This window comes from Poromitra crassiceps, assembly GCF_964638095.1.
Source record: "Poromitra crassiceps genome assembly, chromosome: 6".
NCBI lineage: Eukaryota > Metazoa > Chordata > Actinopteri > Beryciformes > Melamphaidae > Poromitra > Poromitra crassiceps.
Window position 1 is genome coordinate 42,410,259 of NC_139627.1, and position 16,703 is coordinate 42,426,961.

A 16,703-nucleotide genomic window follows, 5' to 3' on the forward strand; every position below is an offset into this window, starting at 1 on the left:
AGTACAGATGTGTAGGCACTAGGCAGGAGCATTTGCAAATCGCAGGAGATAACGCGTCTGTTTTCAGAGGCTATCTACAAACTGTATATCCCAGCATTTGTTTTCTGATCTTCCTGCTTCGACCTGCTAATAGTGATGTTTTCTCTTCTGTCCGCAGGTTTGGTTAGACCTCATCAAGCCCATTATCAAGCAGCTCAGACGTAAGTGACTGTATTACAAGGCTTTACTGTTAACTTAAAGCCTTTTTCACAGAAAAGCATCTTTCTCTATGAACATCGTACTGATTTATCTGGTTAAATCAGCTTTCAAATCAGTCTACAAATACTTCAGAGCCACTAGTCACGAGATCTTGTTATTAACCCTCTACTATTACACTACTGTGCTGTATACTATCTTGTGTTTTTACGACATGTGTCACTATGGCACTTATGTGTCACACGCAGGGCCGAAGCACACAGTCCTGCGGTTTGTGGTGAAGTTCTTTCCCCCCGACCATGCCCAGCTGCTGGAGGAGCTGACGAGGTGAGATCCACAACCCACATGTTTACCTCCATCTCCCGTTTGTCTCCGTCTATCTGCTGTATCTATTTATCACTTCATGCCAGTGTCAGTGAGCGGTTCAGCTACGCATTTATATATTATGTGAATCCAAATGACTTCAGATGTGCCTGAAAGTGATTTGATTGAAAGTGTAGAAATGAAACATGTGCTCGACCCTCCCGAAAGATGTTTCCTCCTCAGTGATGCACCTCACGCCTCAGTCATGACTGGCATGTTTCCCATTTAGCCCTCTGGAGATTCCCGCACGCTAAATGCTTTTCTGATTCCTGTTTGTCTGTTCTCATTGTGGAACTCATGATGAACATGTTTTCACATTCCGAGTGGGGAAGTAATAGGCACACAGAAAAATAACGTTCCCAGTGGCTTATGCACCGTGTTCTTATTAAGTATTCATAAACCATGTTTATATCAGTTAATTGTGATTCCTCAAGTAAGAACATGCGCATTGTAGGAGGTGTTTTTTTTCAGCGATTGTTGATCTTTGTGCTTAGAGCTCTAATATGGTTTATTACATCATGGGAACCAATAAATAATCTGCCGCACCACCGAAGTTTGTAGATGGACTCGTCATTAAATCATAAATAATATGCCGTATAGTACATAGAAGCGAACTACACATTTTTCTTGAAAACTCTTGAATACCATAACTCTTTTTGATAGCCCCTTAATTATACGGTACATTTAAGCTGACACAAGAGGTTCATTTGATCTCGCTCCAGTGTTTGAAACCGCTAGCATAATCTGTCCTGTTGAGTCTGTGTTTTCTGCCTTGTCCAGGTACCTGTTTGCCCTCCAGGTAAAACAGGACCTGTCCTGTGGACATCTGATCTGCAATGACAGCAGCACCGCCCTGATGGTCTCCCACATTATCCAGTGTAAGTCACCCATGACCGTTTCCTCATGTGGCTCGAGAGACCAGCGAGTTAACGGAGCCGATAAACCATCTTGGGAAGCACATTGTGTTTTCCACACAGAGCTTATACTCCAACGTTGTCATACAGCACACTGCGCACAGCATTGCAAATTGGGAATCTTTGTGTTGCTATGGATACCTTTCAGTCGGACGTCTGAATGTAATCTGGCAGAACAGCTTGGGAACAGCCACACACAGCCGTGCCATGTCAGGGAATGCTGTGAGCAGCGATGATCTATCACCAAAGGGATCTGTCAGAACAGTGATCAAAGACAACGTTGGATCTGATGAAGATCAGTGAAAACCGTAGCCTATGTCTATATATAGACATGCAAAAGGGTGTAATTGTTATCAACCTATAGTGTAGCAGGTAAAACATTGCTTTCACTAAGATAACACAATGTCTGTCCTCTCCTCTTGTTTCCCCATTTAGCTGAGATTGGGGACTTTGAGGAGAGCCAGTGCCGGTCACACCTCCTCAATAACAACTACATCCCAGATCAAATGGCCCTGATGGATAAGATCATGGAGTTTCACTCGAACAACATGTGAGTTGCGGGGGCTGGACTCTTGAAGACCACGACCAATCATTTATTGCGGCATGCCTCGGAGCCAATAGTAGTTCTTTGTAAGGTCACTCAAGCACAGCACAAATGATTCTCTTCACCCCTGAATGGGGAAAAAGTAGTTTCAGACCTCATGCATCTCCCGGGGGGGATGGTTTATAATGCAGGTGACACATTCAGGAAACTAACCACTGAATGAATAGGCTCTTTCTCAGACTGCTCTGTGGAATTCTGTATCAGACCAGGCAAAACAAGTCCCTGTTAGGGGACAAGAGCCTGCATTACTCTCCCCAAAAAGAACGGAATCTTCCGTCAACTCAGCCAATTGAGCCACACAGCTGTTGTCAGCAGGGTTAGCAGGTTAAAATGCTCCTGATTCTCTGAGTCTATCCTCTTGTGTCCTAATGCGCAGGTTTGTGCAATGAAATGGGCCCTTCACCTTGAATCTCCTTCCCTCAGTGCTTTTGCTACTATCTGACCCCAGCTTGTGTGCAGGGTGCCGCGAGTCAGGGCTGGTTTTTTACCCTGAGGGCCATACTGACTTACATCAAGTAAGCGAAGGCCCACACATTGTCTATCTATTTTTAACCCGCTCTCCCGTTGTGATTGATAATTTATCGTTCATCTCCCGGTATAATAGTGATACAAATCCAATGGCTGGAGCAGATGAGATTTATTAACATAATTCTGCCTTTTATTGAGTTTTTGGGGGTTGTTTTGTTTTTCTTTGAGAACGTTGGGGGCCGCATTTTGCCCATGTGTGCGGGCTAGGAGCACATCAATGGAAACCTTCCCAGATCCCCACGTCTCACCTCTACACTACAGTGAGCCATGTCTCACCTCTAGACTAGTGAGCCATGTCTCACCTCTAGACTACACTGAGCCATGTCTCACCTCTAGACTAGTGAGCCATGTCTCACCTCTAGACTACACTGAGCCATGTCTCACCTCTACACTACACTGAGCCATGTCTCACCTCTACACTACACTGAGCCATGTCTCACCTCTACACTACACTGAGCCATGTCTCACCTCTACACTACACTGAGCCATGTCTCACCTCTACACTACAGTGAGCCATGTCTCACCTCTACACTACACTGAGCCATGTCTCACCTCTACACTACACTGAGCCATGTCTCACCTCTAGACTACACTGAGCCATGTCTCACCTCTACACTACACTGAGCCATGTCTCACCTCTACACTACACTGAGCCATGTCTCACCTCTAGACTACACTGAGCCATGTCTCACCTCTACACTACAGTGAGCCATGTCTCACCTCTAGACTACACTGAGCCATGTCTCACCTCTACACTACACTGAGCCATGTCTCACCTCTAGACTACACTGAGCCATGTCTCACCTCTACACTACAGTGAGCCATGTCTCACCTCTACACTACAGTGAGCCATGTCTCACCTCTAGACTACACTGAGCCATGTCTCACCTCTACACTACACTGAGCCATGTCTCACCTCTAGACTACACTGAGCCATGTCTCACCTCTACACTACAGTGAGCCATGTCTCACCTCTAGACTACACTGAGCCATGTCTCACCTCTAGACTACACTGAGCCATGTCTCACCTCTACACTACAGTGAGCCATGTCTCACCTCTAGACTAGTGAGCCATGTCTCACCTCTACACTACAGTGAGCCATGTCTCACCTCTAGACTACACTGAGCCATGTCTCACCTCTACACTACAGTGAGCCATGTCTCACCTCTAGACTACACTGAGCCATGTCTTACCTCTACACTACACTGAGCCATGTCTCACCTCTACACTACACTGAGCCATGTCTCACCTCTACACTACACTGAGCCATGTCTCACCTCTACACTACACTGAGCCATGTCTCACCTCTACACTACACTGAGCCATGTCTCACCTCTACACTACACTGAGCCATGTCTCACCTCTAGACTACACTGAGCCATGTCTCACCTCTACACTACACTGAGCCATGTCTCACCTCTACACTACACTGAGCCATGTCTCACCTCTACACTACACTGAGCCATGTCTCACCTCTACACTACAGTGAGCCATGTCTCACCTCTACACTACACTGAGCCATGTCTCACCTCTACACTACAGTGAGCCATGTCTCACCTCTACACTACAGTGAGCCATGTCTCACCTCTACACTACAGTGAGCCATGTCTCACCTCTACACTACAGTGAGCCATGGCAAAGATGGAGACGCAGCAGACGGCTGCCACATGAAAAGACCTCCATTAGATTTGACTGCTCTCTCTGACTCGCAGACCCCCCCCCCCCCCCTCCTTCCCAAGGCTTTTCAGTCGATAACTGTAACCACAGTTCTTTTGGCTGGATGCCATGCTGAGAGTTACATCTCTAATTAAGTACCACACACACAGGAAACAGGAAGGCTTTTACTCTGATAAGAATTCGGAAAGTTAGTTAGTGTGTGCGGCTTTGCCCCACCCACCCCCTTCGCTTCAAAACCTCTCTGGTGTCAGATAAACAGGAGAAAACCTAGATGTGCTCAGGCTCAGTCTTTCACCTCAATTAGTGACATGCACACTGCTAGGATTTAAGTCATTTGTACCAAATTAGTGAAAGAATAATCAAGGCTACAGTATGCGCTGGTTAAGTCACAATACTCAAACCTGCAAGTATGATTAGCCCTGCAATTCTGCTGTCTTAATTCACCATTTCTCCGCCTATAGATGCTTTCTATAACTGCATGACCAATATAGATTAACTTGTTGCGGTTATGTTGTGTGTTGCTAGTGGTCACACGCCAGCAGAATCAGACTATCAGTTACTTGAGGTGGCGCGCAGGCTGGAGATGTATGGGATTCGCCTCCACCCTGCCAAGGATCGCGAAGGCACCAGACTTAGCCTGGCCGTGGCACACACCGGTGTCCTGGTCATTCAGGTGAGTCACGCTAGTTTGGAGGGTCAACACTTACATACTTAATTAAAGGGATAGTTCACCTTTTTTTTAAAGCCTAGCCCTATTTTCTAACCTTGATTGGTAGAATTCGAATCTTAGCACAATCCATGCTGTTCCTCATAGTAGCTCTGGAAAGTTGGGCAATGCCCTTGCATTAGTTTTTGCCCAACTTTCCAGAGCTAATTATGAGCAACAGCATAGATTGTGCTGAGAAAGAACTTTACCAATCAACGTCATCATTGGTAAGTAGCAAATAGGGCTAGACTTTAACTAAATGAAACTAAAAAACTATCCCTTTAATGGTGGATGGTGTAAACAAGGAATTGGGCTGGTGTGCTCGGCTGGTTTTGGGGTCTATTCCCTCGCCTACCAACACGAGGGCCACAGGTTCGTGCCCCCGTTGTTACCCCCAGCAAAGAGTATTGAAGGCAAGAGTCGAAACTCTGGTGCTTTTTTGATGACAGCGCTGCCGGCATTTTGGCCTGGAAAAAAAACACCTCCTTGGCCAATGGGACAACAGCACAGAACCCTGACAGGCAATCAGAGGTGTCTCCTTCAGGCCAAAATCACGGCTTTGCTGTGCGCTGATGTTACAACAAAACAACCTTTTAATGTAAGTTCTTTGCCACCGGCTTGGTTAGGCATTCCTACAGATCCAGTTGCCTGTATCTGCAGGTGGGAAGCCGGACAAGGGTATGTGTTCTGGTCACTGCACTAGCACCTCCTCTGGTCAGGCAGGGTGCCTGTTTGGCAGGGAGGGGAAACTGGGGAATGTCCAGCTGGTGAAACTCATCGTTAAGAAGCGGCTGGTGGCTTGGGGGCATGGTGGCTCAGTGGTAGAGTTGTCACATCACAGCTAGAAGGTCCTGGGTTCGATTCTCACCTGGGACGCTGTGAGCGCTGAAGGAATGCGTGCCCGTCCGCATGTCCTCGAGTGCCCACCGCCCGGTGGAGTTTGCATGTTCTCCCCATGCCCCCTGGGGGTTTCCTTCATATAGGAACCCCTCGCCAAAACATGCAATATCCTGGTTGCTAATGTGGTGCCTCCTCTGGTCGTTAGGGGCGCTTGTTTGGAGGGAGGGGAACTAGTTGGAATAGCGTGATCCTCCCACGTGCTATGTCCTACCAGTGAAGCTTCCCGTGTCAGGTGAAAAGAAGCAGCTGGCTAACTGCCCATGCCTCGGAGGAAGCATGGAGCCAGTTTCGGCTCTCCCCAGATCGACAGAGGGTGGAGCAGCAACCAGGATAAATAAATTAAATTAGCACTAATGGGGGATAAAAAAAATGGATAAAAAAATCGGCTGGTGGCTCCACATGTATCGGAGGAGGCATGTGAGTCTACACCCTCCCCAGATCGGGAGAGGGGGAGGAGCAATGACCGGGACCGCTTAGACAGGGAAAATTGGCTAAGTACATTTGGAAAAGGGGGGAGGGGGGCAATTGGGGTGGCTTGGATATACTGTAAATACAAAGACACTGTGGGTTTAATTGCGATAACAGTTTTGTGTTTGCTAATTTATTAGGAATCCTCAGTTCTCTATATAGGTTTGGTGGTAAAGTATGAATACAGTATTATATTGAATTAAATGTTTTATTAAAGGTGAATTGTATCCTTTGTCTCTGCAGGGACACACAAAGATCAATGCCTTCAACTGGTCTAAAGTGCGTAAACTGAGCTTCAAAAGGAAACGCTTCCTCATCAAGCTGAGGCCAGATCTAAATGTAAGTCAAAATTGTAAATGTAAGTTGATCAGGATGTATCCATTTCAAACACAAAGCCTGTCAATGGTCGGTGTTGCAACTCATGTCTTTATGTGTCCCCTCTTGCACCAGAGTTCATATCAGGACACTCTGGAGTTCCTGATGGGCAGCAGGGACTGCTGTAAAGTCTTCTGGAAGATCTGCGTGGAATACCACGCCTTCTTCCGCCTCTTTGAGGAGCCCAAGCCCAAGCCCAAGCCTGTGCTCTTCACACGAGGCTCCTCCTTCAGATTCAGGTAGAGAGAGGCTGAGGACGTGCATCATAAAGCATCTCTCTCTCTCTCCCAGGACAGCAGGCCATTTTCTGCCTGTCACTTCATAACCACAGTCTACTACATCTCCTGCTGGAGTGTCACTTTGCCTCGCTTGTGCTTGTCTCCGCAGTGGCCGCACACAGAAGCAGGTGATTGATTATGTGCGGGAGTCCGAGTTTAAAAAGATCCCGTTTGAAAGGTAAAAAGGCTCGACGCAATTCGGGGCATATTTTAGTCTCGCCGAGGCTCCTGGGAAGCGTAGAGCTCTGATCGCTGTCATCCTCTCTGCTAGGAAACACAGCCGGGTCCAACACAGCAGTCGCCGCCTGTCTCCGGTGCCTTCTCCACGCCACCATGAAGTGCCGACAGAAGTCAGTGTCTTCAATCAGTCTCTCAGCACACACATAGGCCATTTAGCAGCATGGAGTTAAACAATGCTTTTGTGGAGTTGCGTCCAGACGGCCACAATGAAGCCAGTTAAAGTTAATCCAAAATGCGAATATTTAGTTCGCGTTCATAATTAACATGAAGACAGGTTTTTTTAGGTGACTTAACTCAACGCCTCTGTCTTCTCCTTAGAGTGGTGCTCCCGGGGACAGAGTTGACTCTCCTCCTCGGCTTGACTGGAAGGAGTCTGCGCTGGTGAGTGCTGAAGACCCCGTGGCCTCGCGGACACGGGCCAGCCCGTCCAGCCAGAGGAACGGCCGTGAGGAGAGACCGGGGCCTGGGGCCGAGGAGGCAAGGGGCTCCACCAGACAGGCCCGTCCAGAACATCTGAGTACAGGTCCAGCATCTCGGGCTGCTAAGGGCAGCAGCTCCTCCATCCCCTACATTGACTGCAGTGACTTAGATAGTGAATACGATGTGGCCAGTAGGGTCCAGGCTAGCAGGTCTCGCACTAATCACAACTATGGGGAGCAGGCCATGCTGCGGCGTGGGTCGGCCACTGGGAGCATGAACGGAGCTTCACAGTCCCAGCAGGATCACTTCCTGGGTAGGATGAGGTACAGGGAGTGCAGTTCGCCTGCTACACCACCACTCAATAGGAGCAGTGAGTTGGATGAAGCAGCCAAGCAGTCATGCCAGCGTGGTCACCAAAGATCTGACCATAGTGCTATAGCAGACGTCAACGTCTACGGTAGGGAGTGGGGCAGCACCAGGCCTCTCCCGGTCCCGGTCCGACACGTGACGGGTTCTAAGAGCGCTGCCTCCAGTCCCGTCATGAGGGCCTCCCATCGAACAAGTTCCCTCAGCCACACTAAGCAGAACGGCCACGGTTCAGCTCCCCCTCACTCGGTCGAGAGAAACCGCGGTGGTGTTAATACTTACCACCAGGGGTCCCGCAGTGATGAGGGTCTCCCCCACTGCGGCAGTTACTCCCCTGTCCCGAGCCGCTCTCGTCACTTACAGAAGCTCCACAGCACGCGTAACCGCTCAGACACAGACGTCTATACCCTGAACCAGGGAACATCCACACCGTCGCACAAACCGCGCCCCGTCTTGTCCCGGGCCGAACGCATGGCGGCTCTAGAGCGCCGCATGTTGGCCAATGGCCTCTCAGCTCCTGGCAGGGGCAGGGCCAGTCCAGCACAGAAAGGCTTAGCGCAGGCTGGTGTCACTCACGTGGGAGCGGTTCAAATGAATGACAGCTGCACCAGCAGCGGGTCAGAGTCCAGTGAGTCTGAGGTGGAAACCACCAGGGGAAACCCCAGCAGCCCCGTGACGTATGCTAACCCAGTGGAGGCCAGCAGTTCTTCCCCCGTGCCCGAGAACAAGTCCTCCTTAGGCAGCCTCCAGCTGGATGAGGAGGCAGATGAGGATGGATGCCATGCCTTTGTTGATGAGGATGGAGGACAGGTATTCAGCTGTTAGTGTACACTACAGAGAGCTTCAGCCCTTCTCCAGAGGAGCGTTCACAGGCCTTCCTGTGGGCTTCCTCTGGGGTATATATGGGCTAGTAAATCTCAATTAAGTGGTGTCCAGTTGGTGATAGATACTTTGTGTCAGGAGACTACCCAGGTTTATTAATATGCCACGGGCAACTTGGTCTTCCTAAGCACTAATAGCACTTAATAGAGGCACTGTCTATAGTGAACTATAGTCTCTCGTCCATTGGGATGCACTGGCCTTTGCAAAATGGCTGCATGATAAATGGTTAGTTCAGGGTTTTCTTGTCCATTGCACAGAGGCGGTATCTTTCCAGCGCCGCCTGTGCATTGATTGTATTAACGTTATCTGAGGAATCTTCAAGTGCCATGTTAGGATTTAACACCGTATAACTACTATGAATGAAAACTGACTACAGAGTAGACTGGACCTGCACTTTACAACGATAGCTACTTATGAATGAAAACTGACTAGAGAGTAGACTGGACCTGCACTTTAAAACGGAGTCTGCAACACTACATTGCAGTGTCAGACGCCTTCCTTACATCTTCCTACATGGAAATAAACTGACAATAGATTTGTACTATATTTTTATTGGTTAGTTTGGTGAAGTCGGTCAAAGTTTTGTACAGTTTACTGTGTAATGCACTTGTGTGCTCAATGTGTTGGAGAATTCTAACAGAGGCACAGATGGTTTAATTTGTAGGCACTAATGGGAATAAGCATGTTGTCCCTGTGCTGCTTGTACAGTATCTGGCTGCTGTCTGTTGTGAAGTCGTAGGTTCTGTCAGTGGCAGTTGGTGCTGGAGTGGCATCTAATCCATATGCTTCAAATCCCAACACCTGATTTTTGCATCCAATATTGTTTATATTTACAATAACCTCTGGTTAAAACTCCAGTTACCTATCATTTTCTGTTCATAAATGTGATAATAAAATGTACTTATAATGTTTTGGTGAATATGATCGAATAGGCTTAGAGCCCAGCAGTGGCCTGGTCAAGCTGAGGATAACTGTGAATTTAATTTAGTTTGAGTAAAATGTCTGTGTCAGACAGTGGTACTGTAGCTTAGCCACTCCAAGTCAGTTTATGGCCCACTGTTGACATCCTCCACTGCACTTGACCCTTGCTGGAATATATCTGCCATTGATTTGGTGGTGTACTGTACTCACATACTAGCCCTTGAAAAGCCAGGGTGTACTCCAAATTAACTGCTTTGCCCTTTTGCCAAGTTTGAAAATCTTGCAATATTCTTAACAAAATGACACTGCACTTTTATTTTCGTGCTCTGGCTCCCCAAGTTCCTTTCGCGTCATTATCCGCATGTTAATTTGTGTTTTGCATGATGTTATTTGATTGATGTTGAACGTGATGATCTTCATATCACAATTCTATTCTGTCTTTTCCTTTGCCCAATGTAAGCACTGGTCTGCCAGCATGGAAGTGTGTCTTCTTAGCATGTCTCTTTCTCCCAGCTCTGACTGCATGTAAACCTGTACCTGTTCTGTCACTCGCTGTGTAAAAGGTGGAGAAAGACAAAACAAGATTACCAGTGTCTGGTTGGGTTCCCTTTGCTGCAGTGATCCAGCTAACAGTTACGTATGTGGCAGAGGACATGGGCCAACCTGGACGAGATGGAATGTGAGGTTAAGGATGACAGGAGCTTGGGAATAGGATGGGAATAGGAGCAAGATTTAATATGTGCTGTGTGTGTGTTGTGTGTGTGTGTGTGTGTGTGTGTGTGTGTGTGTGTGTGTGTGTGTGTGTGTGTGTGTGTGTGTGTGTGTGTGTGTGCGTGTGCGTGTGCGTGCGTACGTGCGTGTGTGTGTGTGTGTGTGTGTGTGTGTGTGTGTGTGTGTGTGTGTGTGTGTGTGTGTGTGTGTGAGAAAGGCAGTGTAAGGGCAACAACTCAAAGTCTCTCAGCTCATCCATCACTGTCGACTGCTTCTGCGGCTCTCCCGGTCTTTTATTTTTATTTATTTTTTAGCATTGACATGATGCAAGATGATCATAGTGAGATTTTGTGTGTTTTTTTTTATCGGCATGTGAAAAGAGAAATTAGACATGATATATCTACCGTATTTGGAAATGTAATCTCCAATCATCTGGCCTTTTAATTTAAAATCTGTTTTAGATTTCTAAATGATTTGATCAGCAGCATAGTTGAGCGCATCATCAAGGCTGCGTCACATGGATTGAATGAATTGACAGAGAGCAACACTTTGTGAAATTGAAGAGAGAGAGGATGCATTTGTGTTAGTGGGAGTTACTGGAGGATCACTGCAGGGTTAAGGGAGCCCTCTCTGGTGCACAAAGCTCTCCCATAGACCTGGAGTGACAGTCTGCCGCATGTGGTGAGACACAGAAAAACATCAGGCTCAAGATTTGTCATTCATCTCAAATCCATTCCAATAGAGAGCCAAAGTGGAAGGTCACTTCCTGCTTCAGTACTGTACCAGAGATTTTCATCCGCCATTTATTTTCCCATAGACATTTTGTAAAATACTTAGAAAAATAGTTTTACTTGTTCAAACCAAACGGTTCAGATATATTTAGAAACAGGAGAGACCGCATAACATTTCACTTGGACCAAAACGTTAAACAAAATGCGAGTTAAAGAAGAACATTTTTTAGTTTTGGTCTGAGTGAAATGTTCTATGGTATCTCCCAATTCTAAATATAGCTGAAACGTTTGGTTTGACCATAGTTATAGGCATTTTACGAAATGTCTATGGGAAAATAAAGTGCGGAAGAAAATCTCTGGTACAGTGCTGAAGCAGAAAGTGACGTTCACTTTGCCTCTCTATTATCTATGTAATAATGCAATTGCAGTTTGTGAGCCGGCTGAGACTCCCAGGTCTATAGGCGAGGCTTGTGTGTGTTTGAAAGCACTGCTCATTCAGGGTTTGTTGCCAGTGCATGCTATGCTAATGGCTAAGGCACGGTACACATCATGCTGTTCTGCCCTGGCTGCTTACCTGTGTGTGTATGTTCTGTTCTATACCTTTAGCTCAATCACTTCATAATTTTACATGACAGACGCCAGGAGTCAATGTTAGAGCAGGTTTTATGTTAGGGATGCACCGATATGGACATTTTCACCGATGCCGATAACCGATATTTAGCAATGTCGATATGACCTGTATTTTTAAAAAAAATCTACGATAATAAAATTCTCAACATATTGAAAAACACATGTTAACACTGTGAAATTGAAAATATCTTTCTTTATTTCCAACACATTTGAAAAAGCCCATAAATCATAGATTAACCGCAGTACTTTGTCTCAATATGAAGATTTTGGACAATAATAACCGATATTAACTTTGCCTGTTATTTTGCTCATCGGACCCATACCAATGCATTCAAAAATGACTAACATCAGCCGATACAGAAGATTGCCGGTATATCGTGCATCCCTAGTTTTAAGAATAGCAAATCATCATACGCTATAATAACACCAGTTGGTATTATTTATTTTTTACGGCTGATTGTGTCACTATTAGGCTGGAATAGAGGGCTGATTTTTATGAATTGACTGGATGATGAGATGTACAGTATGTGTTCCCTCATTACCAACTGACTGTTTTGATGAAGTAATAACAGCATCACAACAAGTGTCACAAGATTGTTGATGAAATCCTAATATTCAGCAAGATCTTTTCCCCTTTCTCTCATTCAGCCTCACTCAGACAACGTCCCTCTTGACACTCACTGGGCGCCGACACGCCTCCTCTCAGAGTGTTATACTCATTTAACACTGTATACGGTTGTGTGATACTAGTGTCAATAAAGATGACCTCTTATCAAGTGAGATTTCTGAATCGTCTTTTTGAGACCCCGACGTCGATATCTGGTGGTCGATGTAGATGCTAGACGTTTCCCGTCATCCCTGCCCTGTAGTGCTGTAGATGTAGTGTTGGTCAGTGCGCTGAATGTCTGTATATAGCTTTTATATACATTCATTTGTAGCTATCTTGTAGTTGTATGTATTGTGTGGCTGTGCTTGTGGTTCCTCCTCCTTTCCTGTAGCATTTAGAGCCAATCCTAACTGGTCTTCTGTTGTGCAAATTGCAAGCACGTGGTGGTCTACTGGTGTGTGTGTCTGTGTGTAACCACTGTTCTGTTTATGCCAAAATACCCGAGGACAGCAGAGAGTGGTGGGCGAGTAACAGCTGTAACATATAGTAAGTAAGCGTAGTGGACGTCGTCAGTGTAGATGACACCAAGTAGCCGTCCTGCAGCGTGGGTCTCGGCTGGAAACGGAGATGCAGTTGAGCAAGCTTGTAGCAGCCTATGGAGCCAGCCTAGAGTGTGTGATGTCACAATTCACTCTGCCAGACTTTCCAGGCTGCACTTCTTTTTTACTAAATTCACACATTTTAAAACTGGGACAGTTCACACTTTTAACGCTACATACACATTATACATCAAACAATTCAGCTACTTCTGCCCTACTGTACCTAGCGACAGTAACTACATGGGGGGGGTGGGGGGACTTAGAATTGGACAATTGCAACTGCTGTTTAGCTCAGGTCTAGCTAGACTTGTGTTTTCATTTCATGTTTCATCATAAACTCTGACATTTTTTTCTAACTTTGCCTTTGCATTTCTCTCCCTCCCCCCTCACTGCGGTTCCTGCCTGACCCCCTGCAGGAGCAGTGTCCAGCAGGCAGCACCTCTCTGCGTCCTCCGGCCACGCCCAGGGCATGGTGAACGGTCAGAAGTCACTGGACCTGCGCGCTCACAGCCCGGACGGCCGGCAGCCCTCGCCGCTCACCAGCCCCCTGCTCAACGACGCCTGCAGCATTCGCACCGACGACGAAGACGAGGTTCGGAGGAAGGTTTGTGGTTCGGCCAGGGGAAATAATCCACGTACTGCTAGCAAGATGCTGTGTTGCAGTGTATCAGTTCCCGAGGTTTTTGTGCTTCAAAGCCACTGTCACAGACTTTTAAGTAGCACAGGACCTAGATTACCTGTCCTAAATAATCCTCCACTGGGACGGAAGCCGTGTACTTTTCGACTAAACCTACTAAAAGAAATGGGTTAGCAGACATGCAACACACCTGATGAGGCAGCCAGCACTAGTTGAACGTACCGTAAACCTCAGCAGACCTTTTCACACGGAGATACTCCACTTCTTCTTGCTCAGTGTCTTCCCCCTCTGCTGTGACTCTTGCAGAGGTTCCCAACGGATCGGGCCTACTTCATCGCCAAGGAGCTGCTGACCACGGAGAGGACGTATGTGAAGGACCTGGAGGTGGTGACTGTGGTAAGACGAGCCAAGTCCGTTCTGCCAACACGCTGCTCCGCAGTTTGTTTTCCGCCGCGCTGTCCGCCGGGGAGAAAGCATTCATTATTCCGGTTAGCTGCTCCGTCGCAGAGCATCCGCCAAAACACACAGATAGAGTCAGGCGGTGACACGGGGATATTTTTGGCAGATTGTGATTTTTTTCCCTCCTCCCATTTCCTTCCCAATTGTACTCGGCCAATTCCCCCTGCTGTCCCGGTCGTTGCTCCACCCCCTCTGCCGATCTGGGGGAGAGTTGTAGACTAGCACATGCTTCCTCCGATACACGCGCAGTCTCCAGACGCTTCTTTTCAACCGACAGCGAGGAGTTTCACCGGCAGGACCAGGACGTAGCATGTCGTAGGAGGATCGCACTCTTCTCCCAGTTACCCTCCCCCACAAACAGGTGCCCCCCGACCGACCAGAGGAGGCACTAGTGCAGCGACCAGGACTCATACCCCACCAGCTTCCCACCCGCAGACACGGCCAATTGTGTCTGTAGGAACGTCTGACCAAGCCGGAAGTACGGCTGCCGGGAATTGAACCCGGGTCCCCGCGGTGGTAGGCGAGTGCTTTTACCTCGACACTACCAAGGCAGATTGTGATTTTTTTTATTATTTTTTTTACCGCCAGACTCTGAAATACATTTATCTCTCACTCAAGGCGCGTTTGTGTGTTTATAGAGATGCAACTTTAGCTGTCTCTCCTCCTCCCACCGCAACTGACTTCCTATTTCAGTCTGTTCCTTTAGCTTTCACCGGCTATGTACTGTACACACAAACATGGACACCTCTTTCTATTTGGCATTAATCTCGAGGGAAGGCAGGATATTAAATGGGTGGAACCGCTCGTTCCACTGCAAACAAGGAGGACGATCTTCTGAGGCTGTGTGTGAAAAGCCCTGTGGTCATCTGAGGCGGCACACACGCACACACACACACACACACACACACACACACACACACACACATGGAGAAAAGCCATCACCCCTTTTCACTGGCTTTTTAAGGGACTGCCGCTTTTCTCATCTTCTAAATGTTCAGAGAAGCGTGTGTGTGTGTGTGTGTGCATGTGTGTGTGTGCGTGTGTGTGCGCGTGTGTGTGTGCGTGTGCCTGCGTGCGTGCGAAGTGCGAAGTGAAGCCTTTCACACATCTCATAAATATTTGGGTTGGCTGGTCTCCTTTTTTGGCCTTGCTGTGTGCGTATAGCTCTGTCTCTCTCAGTGTTGGGCAAGTTACTGAAAATTAGTAATTAGTTACAGTTAGTAGTTACTAATTACCGGCTGCATAATAAAAGTAATTGGTTACGAGGGAAAGTAACTTTTGCGTTACTTTCTAAAAGTCTGCTTCCGTTGTCTTATTAAAGAACGCGTTATTTTACTGTTGCTGTCGCAAAGTGTGGGACAAGACATCAGAATCAGCTTTATGGGCCACGTATGTAGAGATACAAGGAATCGGACTCCGGTTTGCGTTGCTCTCAATGTACTCACACAGAAAAAAGGTATGCATACAAGCTACAAACAAGGACAGTGAGTTGACAGAGGTACATTTAAACAAATTAACTGTACCTTTAACATACTGTCAAATTTGTAAAGTAACTAGTAGGGGTGTCACGATACACTCAGTTCACGATACGATACACCATATTGGGTTCACGATAACGATACGATACGATATTTTAACAATATTTTTTTGCGAACGATTTGTAAGTTGAGGGGGCATCCTCCACGCTAATTTAAGTAATTTCACCATTTTCATCCTCCGTGTCTGTAACGTCCCTCGTCTGTTCAAACAAAGCAATGAAAAGGAGAGCGAGCATGCAATCAGATGCAGATCAGTGCCACCATGTTCAGCTTCTTTTTCTCACAATATGAGATTTCATCTCAACGATACATATTGTCACGTTGTGATATCGCGATATATTGTGGGACGATATATTGTGGCATCCCTAGTACCTAGCCCATTTAAATTTCACTCATTGTAATTTAGTTACTAAATTTGAAAGAGTAATTGGTTAGATTACAAGTAGTTACTGCAAAAAGTAGCCTCCCAACACTGGTCTCTCTTTCTCTCTCTCTGGCTGGTGCTGCTGCTGCTGTTTGGGGTGAAGTCTTCTTGAAGAACAGCTGTTGCCCTCTGGTCTTCTTCCCAAGCCCTTGTAGCAACAATGTGTTTCCCCAAACTCACGTCCCCTTTTTCTCTTCTCTTCACTTCACAGCAACCGAATAAAGGCACTTTCTATCTGCTGCCGCACACAAACACACGCGACATGCAATGCTTCACTTCAGTCAAACCAGCTAGTCCTGCAACCATCCCTGAGGGTCATGTTGAGAATCATGGGCTATCGATTCCTCCAGTCATCCTTTGGCAATTAAAGGATTTAAGGGTTAGAAGTCACAAGGCTTAGATGCAACAAAAACACAGATTAAGGTCTTTGGGCAGCATCCTGTGGAAATCTACACCAACATAGTATTGATCTAGACTAGTCCTATGATCTGGAACGTCCAATCAATGTCTGTGGGCATGAACAATTCTT

General features: G+C 46.9%; 1 pseudogene across 1 annotated transcript in view; it reads left to right on the forward strand.

The window, feature by feature from the left end:
- Positions 1 to 16,703, forward strand: part of LOC310777900 (FERM, ARHGEF and pleckstrin domain-containing protein 1-like) — a 73,582-nt pseudogene that overhangs the window by 47,837 nt on the left and 9,042 nt on the right. Inside the window, exons 4-15 of the transcript XR_014554047.1 lie at positions 158 to 200; positions 444 to 522; positions 1,339 to 1,436; positions 1,908 to 2,022; positions 4,808 to 4,955; positions 6,600 to 6,695; positions 6,807 to 6,970; positions 7,119 to 7,187; positions 7,281 to 7,359; positions 7,568 to 7,772; positions 13,533 to 13,720; positions 14,060 to 14,149. The product of XR_014554047.1 is annotated as an FERM, ARHGEF and pleckstrin domain-containing protein 1-like (transcript). The remainder of the gene's footprint in view (positions 1 to 157; positions 201 to 443; positions 523 to 1,338; positions 1,437 to 1,907; positions 2,023 to 4,807; positions 4,956 to 6,599; positions 6,696 to 6,806; positions 6,971 to 7,118; positions 7,188 to 7,280; positions 7,360 to 7,567; positions 7,773 to 13,532; positions 13,721 to 14,059; positions 14,150 to 16,703) is intronic.